At 45.5% G+C, this 16,155-nt stretch overlaps 1 protein-coding gene across 2 annotated transcripts in view; it reads left to right on the forward strand.

Annotated features, from left to right (window-relative positions):
• Positions 1-16,155, forward strand: part of ELOVL7 (ELOVL fatty acid elongase 7) — a 162,990-nt gene that overhangs the window by 44,003 nt on the left and 102,832 nt on the right. For both annotated transcript variants that reach the window (XM_068271822.1, XM_068271823.1), the window contains one exon: positions 9,409-9,544. The gene's annotated coding sequence lies outside the window, so the exon portion shown is untranslated. The remainder of the gene's footprint in view (positions 1-9,408; positions 9,545-16,155) is intronic.

The following is a 16,155-nucleotide window of genomic DNA, read 5'->3' on the forward strand; positions in this document are numbered from 1 at the left end:
CTCTCCCAGATTCACATTCTGACATTTATTACATGGTGACATTGTTACTGTGGGCAGGTTATTTAGCTGTTTCTAGCTGCTCTGTCTGTTACAGACAGCTAATAACAGCTATTTCCTGTGTAACACCTCTATAATGCTTGAACTGCAAAGAAATCCTCCAGACACCAATTAAGTTCTTTTTAAGAAATATTTGTATTAAATCATATGGATAAAAAAAGTTTAGTGACAAAACACATTCATAAACTTCTTCTTAGCAGATGAGTATAGGTAGGCCTCTGTATACATCCGCCTGCTAGGATCAGGGCTAGTTCAGGAAACATATATGTGATACAGTTTATTTGCATGAACTTGCCAGAATTTTCCTCACACAGCGCTCCGCTAGCTGACACTTCTTCACCGCTGTCTTTTTAAAGTGGACCTGAATTCTTGCACAGGACAGAAGGAAACTTAGAGAAATGTCTGGCGGTTACCTAGCAACATCCAGGATAGGACAGAATATGTGAAATTGATGATTGTGAATGATCACTTAACATATAAGAAGCACCGCTCTCTCCACTGTATTTTGTCTGACAGCTGTTGTCACACAATCTCTTCAGACACTGCACTGCAGTCTTCACTGCTTTTCACTTGTTTCTCTGTCTCACTCTTGTATGCTTTGCTGTCCTGCTGTCTCTGTGTCACTGTAATGTCTCTGCTGGTTTCTGTTATCTCTCTCTGTTACAGGTACATTTTAATATCCTTGTCTTTCATTCTTATTGCTTACTGTTTCTCTTCTGGCTTATCTCTCCAGTATTGTTGCTCTTTACCTGCCTGTAGTTGTGAATGATCTCTCTCCTCTCATGTATTGTCTCTGCAGCTCTCTCTCTTCCTTATTTTAGTTTTCAGTAGTGCTCACTTGTCTGTGGCTCTGCCTTGCTCAGACTGTCTCACCAATAGCTGGTCTCTTCTTGTCTCTCTCCTATATCTCCTCACAAATCAAGCTTATATCTTGCTGCCTCATCAGCTCAGTCTCCACGGCTACTTGACTCCTCCCCCTCACTAGCCTACAACTGCCAAAAACCTGTTACTTCCACCCTGCACATGCCCAGCTTCTCTCTCCTCTTTCCTGCTCATGGGCTCCCCCTGGCGGCACCTGCAGATTCCCCTTATAGCAGCCCTCCCCACAAAAAGTTAATGCATATTTAACCCTTGGTGTGTGTGTCCGTTGCAATGACACGCACACAGGGTTACATTCACCCCCTTTTTTAAAATTGTAGTCCCTACAATTTTTCTTTTAACTAAAGCACAATGTCAACATATGTTCCAAACTGTTCAGGAAGCGGTGAAGGTAAATTATTTTTCCATTTTGACTCGTGGTCTAGTTCTGTTTATGTAGAACATCTTTGCTATTCCTTCTCTGAATTCCCAAACTCTTTGTCTTGAGCTTCCTTGACGCTTGTAAGTTGTAGGATTTCTGGTGAATGTAGAGTCCTTTTATAGCGCTTGATCCGTTGAGGTTGGGGCATCAGCTGCCAATATGATTCCAACTGCTTTCTTCGAGAAGGCTCCATTTTCCATTGTATCAATCCATCTTCAGTCTTCTCTGAAAGTTGTTTAGGATCAGCCATCTGAGTAGAGTACTGGTTTACTACAGGCTTGTTTTTTCTGCAGGAGTCCAGATAATTTCCTTCTTGCTCATTATTTCCATCTTTCATTGATCTTTTACTATCAAAGAATGTACTGTACAATTTAGGAGGAAGTGAACCCTGGACATGTTTCAATCTAGAATCCTGTTCCAACGTTGATGATATAGAACATCTTAGCTCTTCTTTCTCTGATATATCAAAACTCCTAGGTTCTTCTCTCAGTGTTGCAACCTTGATAGGTGGATGTCTAATTGTCGAAGCTCTACAATGATATGGTACACTGGGACACCTCCAGGAGGACTGATGTTCTTCTTCTTGTTGGTCATTGGACATTCCACCATGGGAGCAATTACTTCGACTTCCATACGACTGAAACTGTTTGCATACTGTAGCATATCCACTGCATTGAATTTTAGTACCACCAGGTCCAGTCACATTAGCGGCCTGTTTTCCTTTTCTTCCTTCCACAACATCAAACTGGACGATTGCTCCACTCCTCACATTAAACAGAATTTTCCATGGGTTGTTCTTTTTAATAGCAGTCCAGTGTACAAACAAATCTTCCTTAGTGTCCTTCCGGGTTATAAATCCATAACCTCGTTTCATATTAAACCAACTTACAGTACCCAAGACCTTACTGGCCAAGATATTCTTTTCCATTTTCCATAGATTTTTCTTCCATCTTCTTCTGACTTGTTTTAATGGTTTGGCCATCTGACACCCCACAAAAGTTCCTAAATGATTAACATGGGCCTGCTGGATGTCTTCTGCAGTTCGACACTTACGTACAGGATACCTATCTATGGTTATGTCATTTGGAGATATGCTTCGTGACAGACTCAATTGCCGCTTTAACACAGAAACTTCTTCACTCATAGTTTTCACAATTTCTTTAATTTCTTCTCTTTCCTCTGGAGTTTGTCTACATTTTTGTGATGGCCCGAGTCCTAGACAGTTGTTTTTAAGGTGAACCAGTTCCTCCTTTATTTCTTGTATGGACACTCTTACCTCTTTTAGCTCTTTCTCTGTTTGTTCACTCGTATCTTCTTTAGGGAGGTAGGTATTGCTAGATCCAGCCATCTCTCGATGGAGAAAAGACATTTGAAATGGTTCTTCCTCTTGCCCATATTTGATAGCCAAATTCTGCAGCTTAAGGAAATCAAGATCAGGTTTTGTTTCCAATCTTTGCTTCAGGGCTTGACGGACAAAATTGCTTTTGATTCCTAAAACAAATTGATCTCGCAACCAAGTAGTATCATCTGCAGGGTTATTAACTCCATCCACTTCCTCTCTCTTGTGCAGAGCTCCCATCAATTCCTTCAGTGCATTAGCATATTGTGGTAATGTTTCATTTTCTTTTTGATTGCGCTCCAGAAACCTCTTTCTTAATACGTGCGTGTCAGACGGATCACCATACACTTCTTCTAACACCAAAATAATGTCCTCCAGCGGAACAGGAGCTCTCAGATTTGCATTTATCACTGTTCTACGAGCATCTCCTTCTAGGGCAGTTGTCGCTACCTCCATCTGCAGCTCTATGGGCACTTTATAAGCCAGCACAGCACTCTGGATTCTTTCACTCCACTCTCTTAGGATCACATTATAACCATTAAACTTTGGTAAGTACACAGCTAGCATCCCCATGGCAGTCATTGTTAGTGCAGAGGGTACAGCCATGGCCCTTTCTCCAGCTGCTGAAGTGGAAGACTCTGACAGGGGTGAAACCTCCGCTGCATGAGCGTCCATCCTGCCGACTACGCCAAAATGTAACACCTCTATAATGCTTGAACTGCAAAGAAATCCTCCAGACACCAATTAAGTTCTTTTTAAGAAATATTTGTATTAAATCATATGGATAAAAAAAGTTTAGTGACAAAACACATTCATAAACTTCTTCTTAGCAGATGAGTATAGGTAGGCCTCTGTATACATCCGCCTGCTAGGATCAGGGCTAGTTCAGGAAACATATATGTGATACAGTTTATTTGCATGAACTTGCCAGAATTTTCCTCACACAGCGCTCCGCTAGCTGACAGTTCTTCACCACTGTCTTTTTAAAGTGGACCTGAATTCTTGCACAGGACAGAAGGAAACTTAGAGAAATGTCTGGCGGTTACCTAGCAACATCCAGGATAGGACAGAATATGTGAAATTGATGATTGTGAATGATCACTTAACATATAAGAAGCACCGCTCTCTCCACTGTATTTTGTCTGACAGCTGTTGTCACACAATCTCTTCAGACACTGCACTGCAGTCTTCACTGCTTTTCACTTGTTTCTCTGTCTCACTCTTGTATGCTTTGCTGTCCTGCTGTCTCTGTGTCACTGTAATGTCTCTGCTGGTTTCTGTTATCTCTCTCTGTTACAGGTACATTTTAATATCCTTGTCTTTCATTCTTATTGCTTACTGTTTCTCTTCTGGCTTATCTCTCCAGTATTGTTGCTCTTTACCTGCCTGTAGTTGTGAATGATCTCTCTCCTCTCATGTAATGTCTCTGCAGCTCTCTCTCTTCCTTATTTTAGTTTTCAGTAGTGCTCACTTGTCTGTGGCTCTGCCTTGCTCAGACTGTCTCACCAATAGCTGGTCTCTTCTTGTCTCTCTCCTATATCTCCTCACAAATCAAGCTTATATCTTGCTGCCTCATCAGCTCAGTCTCCACGGCTACTTGACTCCTCCCCCTCACTAGCCTACAACTGCCAAAAACCTGTTACTTCCACCCTGCACATGCCCAGCTTCTCTCTCCTCTTTCCTGCTCATGGGCTCCCCCTGGCGGCACCTGCAGATTCCCCTTATAGCAGCCCTCCCCACAAAAAGTTAATGCATATTTAACCCTTGGTGTGTGTGTCCGTTGCAATGACACGCACACAGGGTTACACCTGTCTCTGAACATTGTTACATTGTGGCAGTTTGCCAGCAGTACCGCGGTATTCAGAGCCTCTTGTGGGAGGGGTTTCAGCACAAAATCAGTCACACAGCGCCCCCTGATGGTCTGTTTGTGAAAATCATTGTCTTTCTCATGAAAATGGGGTATCAGCTACTGAATGGGAAAAAGTTCAATTCTTGGTTGGAGTTTCTCTTTAAGCTCAGTGCTGCTCAGATACCCCTTTTCAAAATCCGGATCAGATTCGGATACGGATACCCTGCTATCCGATCCGGGTCGGATATCCAAGTTCAAAAGGTCGTCTAGTTCTTCCTGAATGGGGACGATACACGCCATAACACCGCCCGCTACGCGTCATCGCGCCGGCCAGCGTGACAGTCCTGTGTATGCAAGGTTTTCTGACGCTGAACTGTGCAGGACTGTCACGCCACCAGCGGGACCAGCAGAGGAGCCAGGAGGACGCCGGGGGACCTTGAGGCCTTCGGAGGGCTGGAGGAAGTCCCAGGTAAGTACCAGTTTCATTGTTTGACTGCTCAGGGTCCTTTTAACTAATTGTTTTTGTCACTTATTTTTTTTTTCTTTCCTGGTAAAAACGTAGTCAAAGATACAAGGGCTAGAGCATAATTTTATAAGACAACACCAAGCATTTCTTGTCTTACTAAGGCATCTTCAAACGTCTTCCGAGTCACTGATGCTATTTCAAGCATCTCATGATTTATTAATGCAACAGTATCTCCAGATCTACTAAGACATCTCCAATCATTTTCTGATCTACTAGGGCATCTCCAATCATTTCCTGATTAACTGAGGCATCTCCAATCATGTCCTGATCTACTAGAGCATCTTTATTCATTTCCTGATTCACTAAGGCTAAGTTTATTTCAGGCTAAGGCATTTCTGAGCACATCATGATTCACAAAGGCTATATGTAATAGCACCACAATTGTACGCCTATGTAACGATCAGAGTGCCTCCAGTTACAGTGACCAGAAGTCCTGCTTTACCCGGGATGCTTCCTGGATTCCGGGTCCACTGTCCCAGCCTACAATTTGTCCCGGGTTGGCCTGCGGACGTCCCGGCTACATCAATGGCCGCATGCCCCGCTTCCTCCTCCCTCCGCGATCCGCCCTCCTGGGGCCCCATACAGTAGTCCTTCCTGTACTGCCCCATAGCCCACAAGGGATCCTCTCTAAACTGCAGTATTAAGCCTCATCTACACAGTACAATTTTCCATTAGATTGACTGGTGATCTGATAAGAAATAGTGTGTAGATGTCCAAATTGTTTCAGATCAATTTTGCACAAGATTTTGCATTGATATGTACCCCAAATCTATTGCAAAATCTAACACAATATCTAATAGAGTCGTCTAATAGATCCGATCTGACGGAAAATTGTACTGTGTAGATGAGGCTTAAAGAGGAACTCCAATGAAAATAATGTAATAAGAAAGTGCTTCATTTTTACAATAATTATGTATAAATGATTTAGTCGGTGTTTGCCCATTGTAAAATCTTTTAAATCCCTGATTTACATTCTGACATTTATTACATGGTGACATTTTTCCTGTTGGCAGGTGATGTAGCTGCTGCATGCTTTTTTGGCAGTTGGAAACAGCTGTAAACAGCTATTTCCCACAATGCAACAAGGTTCACAGACGGGAAACTGCCAGTAGTACCACAGTCCTCAGAGTTTCTTGTGGGAGGGGTTTCACCACAATATCAGTCATACAGCGCCCCCTGATGGTCTGTTTGAGAAAAGGAATAGATTTCTCATGTAAAAGTGGGTATCAGCTACTGATTGGGATAACGTTCAATTCTTGGTCGGAGTTTCTCTTTAAGCTCTTCAATAGTGCTATGCTGGTAGTGATCACTTCTATATATGCTTTGAATAGTGGTAATCATTAACAAACTCTTCCCATCCTCTGCTTACACCTCTCATACTGGGAATGTGCTTGCAGTGGCGTAGCTAAGGAGCTGTGGGCCCCGTTGCAAGTTTTACAATGGGGCCCCCTAAGCACTCTATACATATCAATTGATACGGTGCACTAATACCTGCCAATGCCAACTACAGTGTCAGAGGTGCAAGAAGGGGATGGGGAGCAGTTTGTTAATGATTACTACTATTCAAAGTATCTATAGAAGTGATTATTATGAGCAAAGGACAATTAGAGAGCTAATACTGTAGTTGAGGGAGGGCCCTTCGGGGCCCCAATGTGGTCGCTACCTCTGCAACCCCTGTTGCTACGCCCCTGTGTCCTTGGCAGGTTTTGTGGTAGCATATGAATTGTTATGTATGGAATGCTAGGGGGGACCTAATGTAAATATTGCACTAGGGCCCAAAGCTCCTTAGCTATGGCACTGGCATTACCACATACCACCAGTAGCAGTGAAGTATACTTTTCATTGATGGTATGCTTCACTGTATGCAACGCAACATTAGCATAGCTAGCATTCCCCACTGTGAACCTAGCCTAAGGCATCTCCAAGCATCTTCACATTTTTTTATATAACCTCAAGCATCTACCTACTTACTCACTACATGCAGCAAGTTTTTTTCCACCGAGATCTGGCCAATTCGATGATTTGATCAAATCTGCTACAAATCGATGCTGCAAACGGTTTCAGATTGACCAATTTTTATCTGAAATTAGTTGATTTGGGCAATTGTGCCGAATGGTTTATTTGTTGGCGGTGGGTTGGGAGCAAATAGCTAGTAGCAAATTGATTTTACAATGAGCGACATGAGGTTAACCCAGCAAAGCTTACCCTCACCCCTCTGCCCACCTGTGTCTTCTCTCCACTGTCGGGCACCCCTTCTCCTCTGTGTGGGTTTCCTCCAGGCAACAGTTAAGTGACAAGACAAGTGACAATATACTATGTGCAGCGCTGTGGAAGATCTCATCATCGCTATATAAATACTTAATAATAATAATAATCTCTTTTTGCTCACATAATGATCTGAGAGGGATCTATCAGTTGGTCACATGGCCACCTTTTGGCATCTCCAATCACCTCCTGATTTGGACATCTCCAAGCATGTGCAGAAGTACTAAAGCAGTGTTTTTCAACATTTTATTGGTATGTACTCCTTTTAAAACCCTGTACTCACCAAGTACCCCCTGGCATAGTAAACTTTATCACAAGTACCCCTTGATAAATGTATAATTAATCGTAGCCAGGTCCGGGCCGAGTTAGAGGCGAGAGAGGCTCCAGCCTCAGGAAGCAGTGTAGGAGGGGCCGTACAGCTCGCTCAGCTATCATTCTAATTGGCCTCGATTCATAAAAGTGAGTGCGGTAGTTCAGAGAAGGGCGGGAAATTACCGCTAGCGGTAAATGAGGGTTTTTGCAGTGAATTCATTAAAAAAATTCAGAGTGTGAGGTGATTGCGATAGCAGTCGGTAAGGGCCCTTTTACACTTAATCAGTTGCTCTCAGTTATAACTGAAAGAAAACTGATTTTCAAAGTAATGCCCATGTTTTCCCAATGGCACCTTTCACACTTAAAGAGAAACTCCGACCATAAATTGAACTTTATCCCAATCAGTAGCTGATACCCCCTTTTACATGAGAAATCTATTCCTTTTCACAAACAGACCATCAGGGGGCGCTGTATGACTGATATTGTAGTGAAACCCCTCCCACAAGAAACCCCTCCCATAAGAAAAGCACGTACTTTTTTTTGGCAGTTTCCTGTCTGTGAACCTTGTTGCATTGTGGACAATAGCTGTTACAGCTGTTTCCAACTGCCAAAAACCATGCAGCAGCTACATCACCTGACAACACTAAAATGTTAACTGGAGTTCCTCTTTAATACGTTTTAACTGAAATCTTCTTCCCAATGCACTGCTATGGAAAAAAAACGCGTACCAACGCACACCAACTGATTAGGTGTGAAAGGGGCCTAAGTGTGCGGTGTGGTGCGGAAAGCTGTCGGTATAATTTCCCGAGTGCGGTAGTTTGTCGCTGACTTCCTAATGACAAGGTGCATGATGGGTAGAAATGGGCAGTTTTAGACACACGTGACTTATTTATTATAAATGTTATATATATATATATATATACACATTAAGTTCAAAGGGCTCCATTTGTCACCTAAAATACTACTGTGTAATTTACTGCTTGGGCAATAACGCATGCGGTAATGCTTTATGAATCGAGGACATTGTGTTTGAAGCAGAGAAAAATAAGAAAATGGGATACATGGCAGTGACTGCAAGCCAGATAACTAGAGATTAAGGTGTTGGGGGCCCTGGGGCACCTCTTAAGGTGGCCATACACTTATAGATTTGCAGCAGATTCGACCATCAGATAGATTTCTGTCAGATGCCTGTAAAGGTCGAATCTGACAGGAATCTATATGAAGTGTGCCACACACTAGGAACAGATTTCAAATAGATTTCAGAATTAAATCTATTCGAAATAGATCTAAATACATTATTGTTCCATTAGATTCAATGCAACTCTACGAGCCATCGATCTGCTGCTAGCAGCAGATTGACCTAGATTTTCAATTCAGTCAGATAGATCAAATCAAAATCGATCGAAATCAGCTGCAAATCGATTGATCAGCTGATTTGATAGAATTGATTTCTGATTAATCGATTCAATAGAATCCATCGATTGTTCAATGGCTGAAATCGACCAGTGTATGGGCCCCTTTGGTCTAATAGCAATCAGTGTGTGATGGCTGGGGTGGGAGGAAAGGGGGGGTGCATTTTGGTGTCTCAGCCTTGGGTGCTGGAGGACCTTGTCCCGGCTCTGACTGTAGTACATGATAATTGGTTCTAAACAATTTCCAAGTATATACTATTGCTTTTAATTATCTAAAATACTAATTTGGTGTTGTTTAAATAAGATTTATCGTTTTCTAAAACTCTACATTTGTTATTCTTGGTTAAGTATATCAAGCCCGAGTACCCCCTGGAACCATCAGAAGTACCCCCTGGGGTACGCGTACGACACATTGAGAACGTAGGCACTAAAGCATCCCCAAGTATCAACAGATTTACTAAAGCATCTATGCAACTGCTGCCAGGTGATACAAGACTGGAATCCTGGGCTGCTAAAAGATAAGTAAATGTATGGTTGTGTGATGTCAGTCTAATGCGGGCCCCTGCAGTAAGATTTTTTTCTTTTTGTAATAAACTCAGGCTTCCCTGGATTTAATTTAACAAAGACACTTGCTGTAGATGCTGCATGCAGCTGCAGTCACGCCACCACTACTTCATAAACCTCTACAAGCCTTTTAGTGACCCTGAGCATTGGAGCGTGACAAATATGGGCACAATATCCGCTACTAGTAGCCGCAGTTCATACAGTGGCACCTGTCTGGTACCTGTCGCCCGTTATTTAGCGGTGGCCAAAATTTGTGGGGGTTTCAGGTTGGGTGGGTGCAAGGGAGGGAAAAAGTTGAAGTTAGAGGGGTTAAGGTTACTTGCCCACTGGGGTAGTTAAGGTTAGGCGCCCACGGGGGTTCAGGTTAGTTGCCCACTAGGGGGGGTTAAGGTTAGGCACTGCCGAGGGGGTTAAAGACAACCGAGGTGACATGTGACATGATGAGATTGACATGTGTATGTACAGTGCCAAGCACACAAATTACTATGCTGTGTTCCTTTTTTTCTTTCTCTGCCTGAAAGAGTTAAACATCAGGTATGCAAGTGACAGTTTCTGTCCGGGTCAGGACCAGGTCGGACTGGGTCAGACTATTGCATAACCCATAACTGATAAGCAATTACAGCCATAAAACACTTTCCTGTCATTAAATTGCTTCTGAGAGCAGGAAAGAGATAGACAGATTTGAGCTCTGGCATACCTCAATCAAGGTGTCATTGAGCAGAGATAATTAAACAGTAAAACTAGATTTAAATATAAAATAAAACTGTGGGATATCTAAAAAAAAAAAACAGTCATTTTTAGGAGAAGGAGGCTAGATACAATCGTTTTTCTCATCAGTTTATTTTCACCTCGGCTGTCCTTTAAGCTTAAGCACCACCAGCGGGGAGGTTAAGGTTAGGCACCACCAGCAGGGAGGGGTTAGGCACCACCAGCGGGAGGTTAAGGTTAAGCACCACCGGGGGAGGAGGTTAAGGTTAGGCACCACCAGCGGGGAGGTTAAGGTTAGGCACCACCAGCGGGAGGTTAAGGTTAGGCACCACCAGGGGGGAGGTTAAGGTTAGACACCACTGGGGGAGGTACTTAAGGTTAGACACCACTGGGGGAGGTACTTAAGTTTAGACACCGCTGGGGGAGGTACTTAAGTTTAGACACCGCTGGGGGAGGTTAAGCACCACCGGGGGGAGGTTAGGGTTAGGCACCACCGGGGGAGGTTAAGGTTAGACAGCACTGGGGGAGGTTAAGGTTTGGCACCACCGGGGGGGGGGGGGGGGGGTTAGGGTTAGGCACCACCGGGGGAGGTTAAGGTTAGGAACCAGTGGGGGGAGGGGTTAAGATTATGCACTACCAGGTGGGAGATTAATGTAAGGTACCACCAGGGGGGCCTGTGTGAGAGTAGGGAGAGGTTAGGTCAGTAAAATATTTCACAAAGCCTACAAATCTGTCCACAAAACCTGCCCAACCTACATTTCCGATCTTACTCAGAGGTACAGACCAATCCGCTCAATCTGCTCCTCCAATGAAGTTCGTCTGAACCAACACCCCCCCAGCATCACCTAGTCCATGCACACCTCCAAGACTTCTCAAGAGCTGCAATCATACTATGGAACTCCCTACCTCCCCCATTAGGGTTGCCCTCTCGTTCAACATTTTCAAGAAAGCCCTCAAAATGCACCTCTCTGGCCTACCCCCTTCCCCCTCTCCCCTCCCCCCTCACTAGTGCTCTAAACCAGTGGTTCCCAACCTTTTCCGGCCCGGGGAACACTGTCTGACCAAATTTTTCTCCGGGGAACGGTGCGCGCGGGGGTGGGGGGGGGAGGTGATGCGGCCCCCGGTTGTTTGCGCGACCTAGTCGACAGTGCCGTGCGCAGCAGGCTATGGGGGGGGGGGGGGGGCCTGGGGTGCGGCTGCATAGCTAGCATAATTGCCCCAGTGTAGGGAGTTTAGTTGCCTCAGTGTAGCTAGTATAGTGCCCTAGTATAGTGCCCCAGTATAGTGCCCCAGTATAGCCAGAATAGTGCCCCAGTATGGCCAGAATAGTGCCCCAGTATAGTGCCCCAGTATAGCCCCCCAGTATAGCTAGTATAGTGCCCCAGTATAGCCCCCCAGTATAGCTAGTATAGTGCCCCAGTATAGTCAGTATAGTGCCCCAGTATAGCCAGTATAGTGCCCCAGTATAGCCCCCCCAGTATAGCTAGTATAGTGCCCCAGTATAGCCAGTATAGTGCCCCAGTATAGCCCCCCCAGTATAGCTAGTATAGTGCCCCAGTATAGCCAGTATAGTGCCCCAGTATAGCCAGAATAGTGCCCCAGTATAGCTAGTATAGTGCCCCAGAATAGTGCCCCACTATAGCTAGTATAGTGCCCCAGACCCCAGTATAGTGCACCAGTATAGCCAGACTAGTGCCCCAGTATAGCCAGACTAGTGCCCCAGTATAGCCAGACTAGTGCCCCAGTATAGCCAGACTAGTGCCCCAGTATAGCTAGTATAGTGCCCCAGAATAGTGCCCCAGTATAGCCCCCAGTATAGCTATTATAGTGCCCCAGTATAGCCAGTATAGTGCCCCAGTATAGCCAGAATAGTGCCCCAGTATAGTGCCCCAGTATAGTGCCCCAGTATAGTGCCCCAGTATAGCGCCCCAGTATAGTGCCCCAGTATAGCCAGTATAGTGCCCCAGTATAGCCAGTATAGTGCCCCAGTATAGCTAGTATAGTGCCCCAGTATAGTGCCCCAGTATAGCCAGTATAGTGCCCCAGTATAGCCAGAATAGTGCCCCAGTATAGCTAGTATAGTGCCCGAGAATAGCGCCCCAGTATAGCCAGTATAGTGCCCCAGTATAGTGCCCCAGTATAGCCCCCCGGTATAGCTAGTATAGTGCCCCAGTATAGCCAGAATTGTGCCCCAGTATAGCTAGTATAGTGCCCCAGTATAGCCAGTATAGTGCCCCAGTATAGCGCCCCAGTATAGTGCCCCAGGATAGCCAGTATAGTGCCTCCCGCCCGTCCCCGCCGCTGTTATTACCTTAACAGCTGCCGCTCCTCCCTCTCCGGCGCGTGTATATTCAAGCAGCGTATCTCCGGCTGCTCTGTGTGATGCGGAAGGAAGGAGGGCAGCGGCTTCCTGTAACGGCGATATGTATCGTCGTTACTATGGAAACCGAGCCCTGCCTCCTGCGCATCACACAGAGCAGCCGGAGATACGCTGCTAGATTAAACACATGCGCTGGAGAGGGGAGAGCAGCCGCTGCTAAGGTAATAGCAGCGGCGGCCGCGGGGACGTTCGGGAGGGGGGATTAGAGGACGGCACACCAGGCAACGTTCCGCGGCACACTAGTGTGCTGCGGAACACTGGTTGAAAAACGCTGCTCTAAACCCACAGATGAACTCTGGTCCCCTACCTTTTGTGCCCCTACCTCTCCCTCTAGATTGTAGGCCTTCGGAAGGGTCCTCCTTGTGTACCGTACACCCATCCTATGGATCTGAGTGAACTCAACTTGCCTAATCTCCATGCTCCATCCAGTGACTGACTAAGCATTACCTTGTCATACTGTGCTGCGTGATCTGGTTTTCTTGTATTCCTGTATTGTCATATTGCTGAATGTCACCCCTAAATATTGTCTATGACCCTAACTAATGTCCAGCGCTGCGTAATATGTTGGCGCTTTATAAATACAATAAATAGATCATTCATTAAATATAAGTTAAGTAGTAGAATATCTGTAAATTTACCAATATTCTACTTCCGCTATTTCCTGCCTCCTTTCAACCAAATTTTTTTTCAGTTTATGCTGTGCCCAAATTAGTGTGCAGCATGTACACCAGAGCATGATGTAAAATACTCTTGGCTAGGTGCGCACAGTGTGCTGTGTGTAATGCACGTGTTAAAATGTGTGCATAACGCAGGGCACACACACTGTGTGGATTAAAATGCGCACAATATTTGCATAGCATTAACAATTGCTGCGTAATGTGGACATCACAGATGTTATCCAGGAATCACTGTAGAAAGTTCATTAGGACAGCATGATTCATCAGAAACAAATGTATGCTTTTGTTATTCAAATGCAAACATGTGAACATACGTATACAATTGTAATAATGCAGCAGAACACGTATAGTGTGAATACATCCTCCTACGCAACATTCAATTTTCCTAATGAGAAAATGATAGTATCCGGCAAAAAAATATACAGTCTACTGATTGCCAGCGACCGATCCCATGCTCAAAATGAATTTCTTTCTCGATATCCAATCTGGAAAATTATTGAAAACCGATCATTTTTCTGATTGGACATGAAGGAAGTGAATGTATAAGGAAATACATTTGCAGGAAAATGCAGCATGCGGTGAGTTTTATGATCACATCACATTACTGGGAGCAGCAAGAACAGCTTTCTATGGGCTGCTGCACACCAAGAGTGCTTCTGAGCACTTTTAAAAACGCCAGCACTTTGAAAAGCACTTGGCTAATGTATTTGAATGGGGTGGAGTACCCCAGAGCAATAAGCTTTTTTCCCAAACGCAAACGTGGGTTCTGCAGCATTTTTGCTGATTTACAGTATGTGGCGATTCAGCCTCAATGTTAAGTATAGGAAAGTGGAAAATTGCTCTGAAAAGCACTAGATCAGAGAGATTTTCCGAGTGTTTTTGTTACAGAAGCTGTTCAGTTACAGCTCTTTTGTAACAAAAAATAACAAACACTACACCAAAACACTCCAAAAATCGCCAGGCATGATCAGAAAATCACCAGGCACATGCCTAGAATGGCCTAAAAAAATCACTTCAAAAAGCGCTAAGCATTTGTGATTATGCTAGAGCTTTTTGGTGTGCACTGGTCCTATGAGAAAGTCTATGTCATTGCCATTCCTTGATTACACGTGTTCTGAAAAATAAACCAAAACACATGCAGGGAGATTGAGCCATTATGGCTTAAAGGGATACTGTAGGGGGGGGGGTCGGGGGAAAATGAGCTGAACTTACCCGGGGCCTCTAATGGTCCCCCGCAGACATCCTGTGTTGGCGCAGCCACTCACCAATGCTCCAGCCCCGCCTCACCATACTGGGCCTGCGCTGTGCGCTCTTGATGACATCAGCGGGATCGAGGACACGGCAATGCAGGCGCAGTGATTTTCAGACTTTAAAGTCTGAAATTCCAGAAGTGAACCGGAGGCGGGGCCGGAGCATCGGTGAGTGGCTGCGCCAACACAGGATGTCTGCGGGGGACCGTTAGAAGCCCCGGGTAAGTTCAACTCATTTTCCCCTGACCCCCCTACAGTATCCCTTTAAAGGGAACCTGAGGCCCCCTGGATCCTTCGCTAGGTGGCCCGGTAACTCATCCAGTCAAGGTGGGGGGTCTGGGGCTTGGACAAACTAGACCCGACTGGCGGATTTACCGTGCCGCGGTGGGAGGATAACAAGGGAGCGATCAGCCTGAAAAGGGCTGCAGGAAGCCCCAGGTATGTATCATTTTTTTTTCATCTCAGATACACTCCTTAGCGGTAACCCCGTGCTGGACAAGCCGCCGCAGAGGATTCCTCAGGCCCTGCTTGGCCGATTTGCATAATTTTTTTTTTCAAACACGCAGCTAGCACTTTGCTAGCTGCGTGTTTGGTCTGATCGCCGCCGATGCGCCGCTACCCGCCACGATACAGGGCCACCCCCCCAATACCCCTTGCGCAGCCTGGCCAATCGCCGCCAGACTGCGCTATGGGGTGGATCGGGGCTCCCTGTGACGTCACGACGTCGATGACGTCACTCCGTTCATCGCCATGGCGACGGGGGAAGCCCTCATGGAAATCCTGTTCAGAACAGGATTTCCTTATGGGCAAGCGGCGCCGGCGGCGATCGGTGAGTATGGGGGGACGCCGCAGGGAGGGGGGGAAAGCATGTAGCTAGCGCTAGGCTAGCGGCCGCGCAAATCATACCGCCAAGGAGGTTAAAGTGCCATGTTCAAAGTGTTAGTATGACAACCCCATATGGACCATCATACATTTCCTTCCATAGTACCAGGGCTGGCTCTCTCATGAAGCAAGGAGAAGTGAAACATTTGCATCAGACACAGAGGTAACAGGGGCAGTGTTTACACTAACAGCATGCAGTCATGCTGGGTACACACGATGCGTTTCCTCACAAGTTTGCCTCAGGCAGCTAAAACTCTAAAACCGGCCCTATGTAGTACAACTAGTTTTTTAAAACGAATTTTAAACATACTAACAACAATAAAACATACCTGAAGAAAAGGATCTGCCTAGGGGCACAAAAAGTATAAATCCAGCCCCGATTGTTCTCTATACTTACCCCGCTTGCCGCATGGTGCACCTCACGCTACGTGGCGGGTGGGGTAAGTACAGAGGACAATGCTCAATAGAATGAGAATCACAGAGCAATCGCCTCCAAAATGCTGCATGCAGCGCGTTTGCGATTGATCGAGATCACAACCGCTGCAGTGTGAATGTATCCATAGGGATACATTGTAGCAGCGCTTTGCTGATCGCTGGTGATCAGCAAAGCGCTCAAGAATCACCCCAATGTGAA

Source organism: Hyperolius riggenbachi, chromosome 1 (assembly GCF_040937935.1).
Source record: "Hyperolius riggenbachi isolate aHypRig1 chromosome 1, aHypRig1.pri, whole genome shotgun sequence".
Classification (NCBI taxonomy): Eukaryota; Metazoa; Chordata; class Amphibia; order Anura; family Hyperoliidae; genus Hyperolius; species Hyperolius riggenbachi.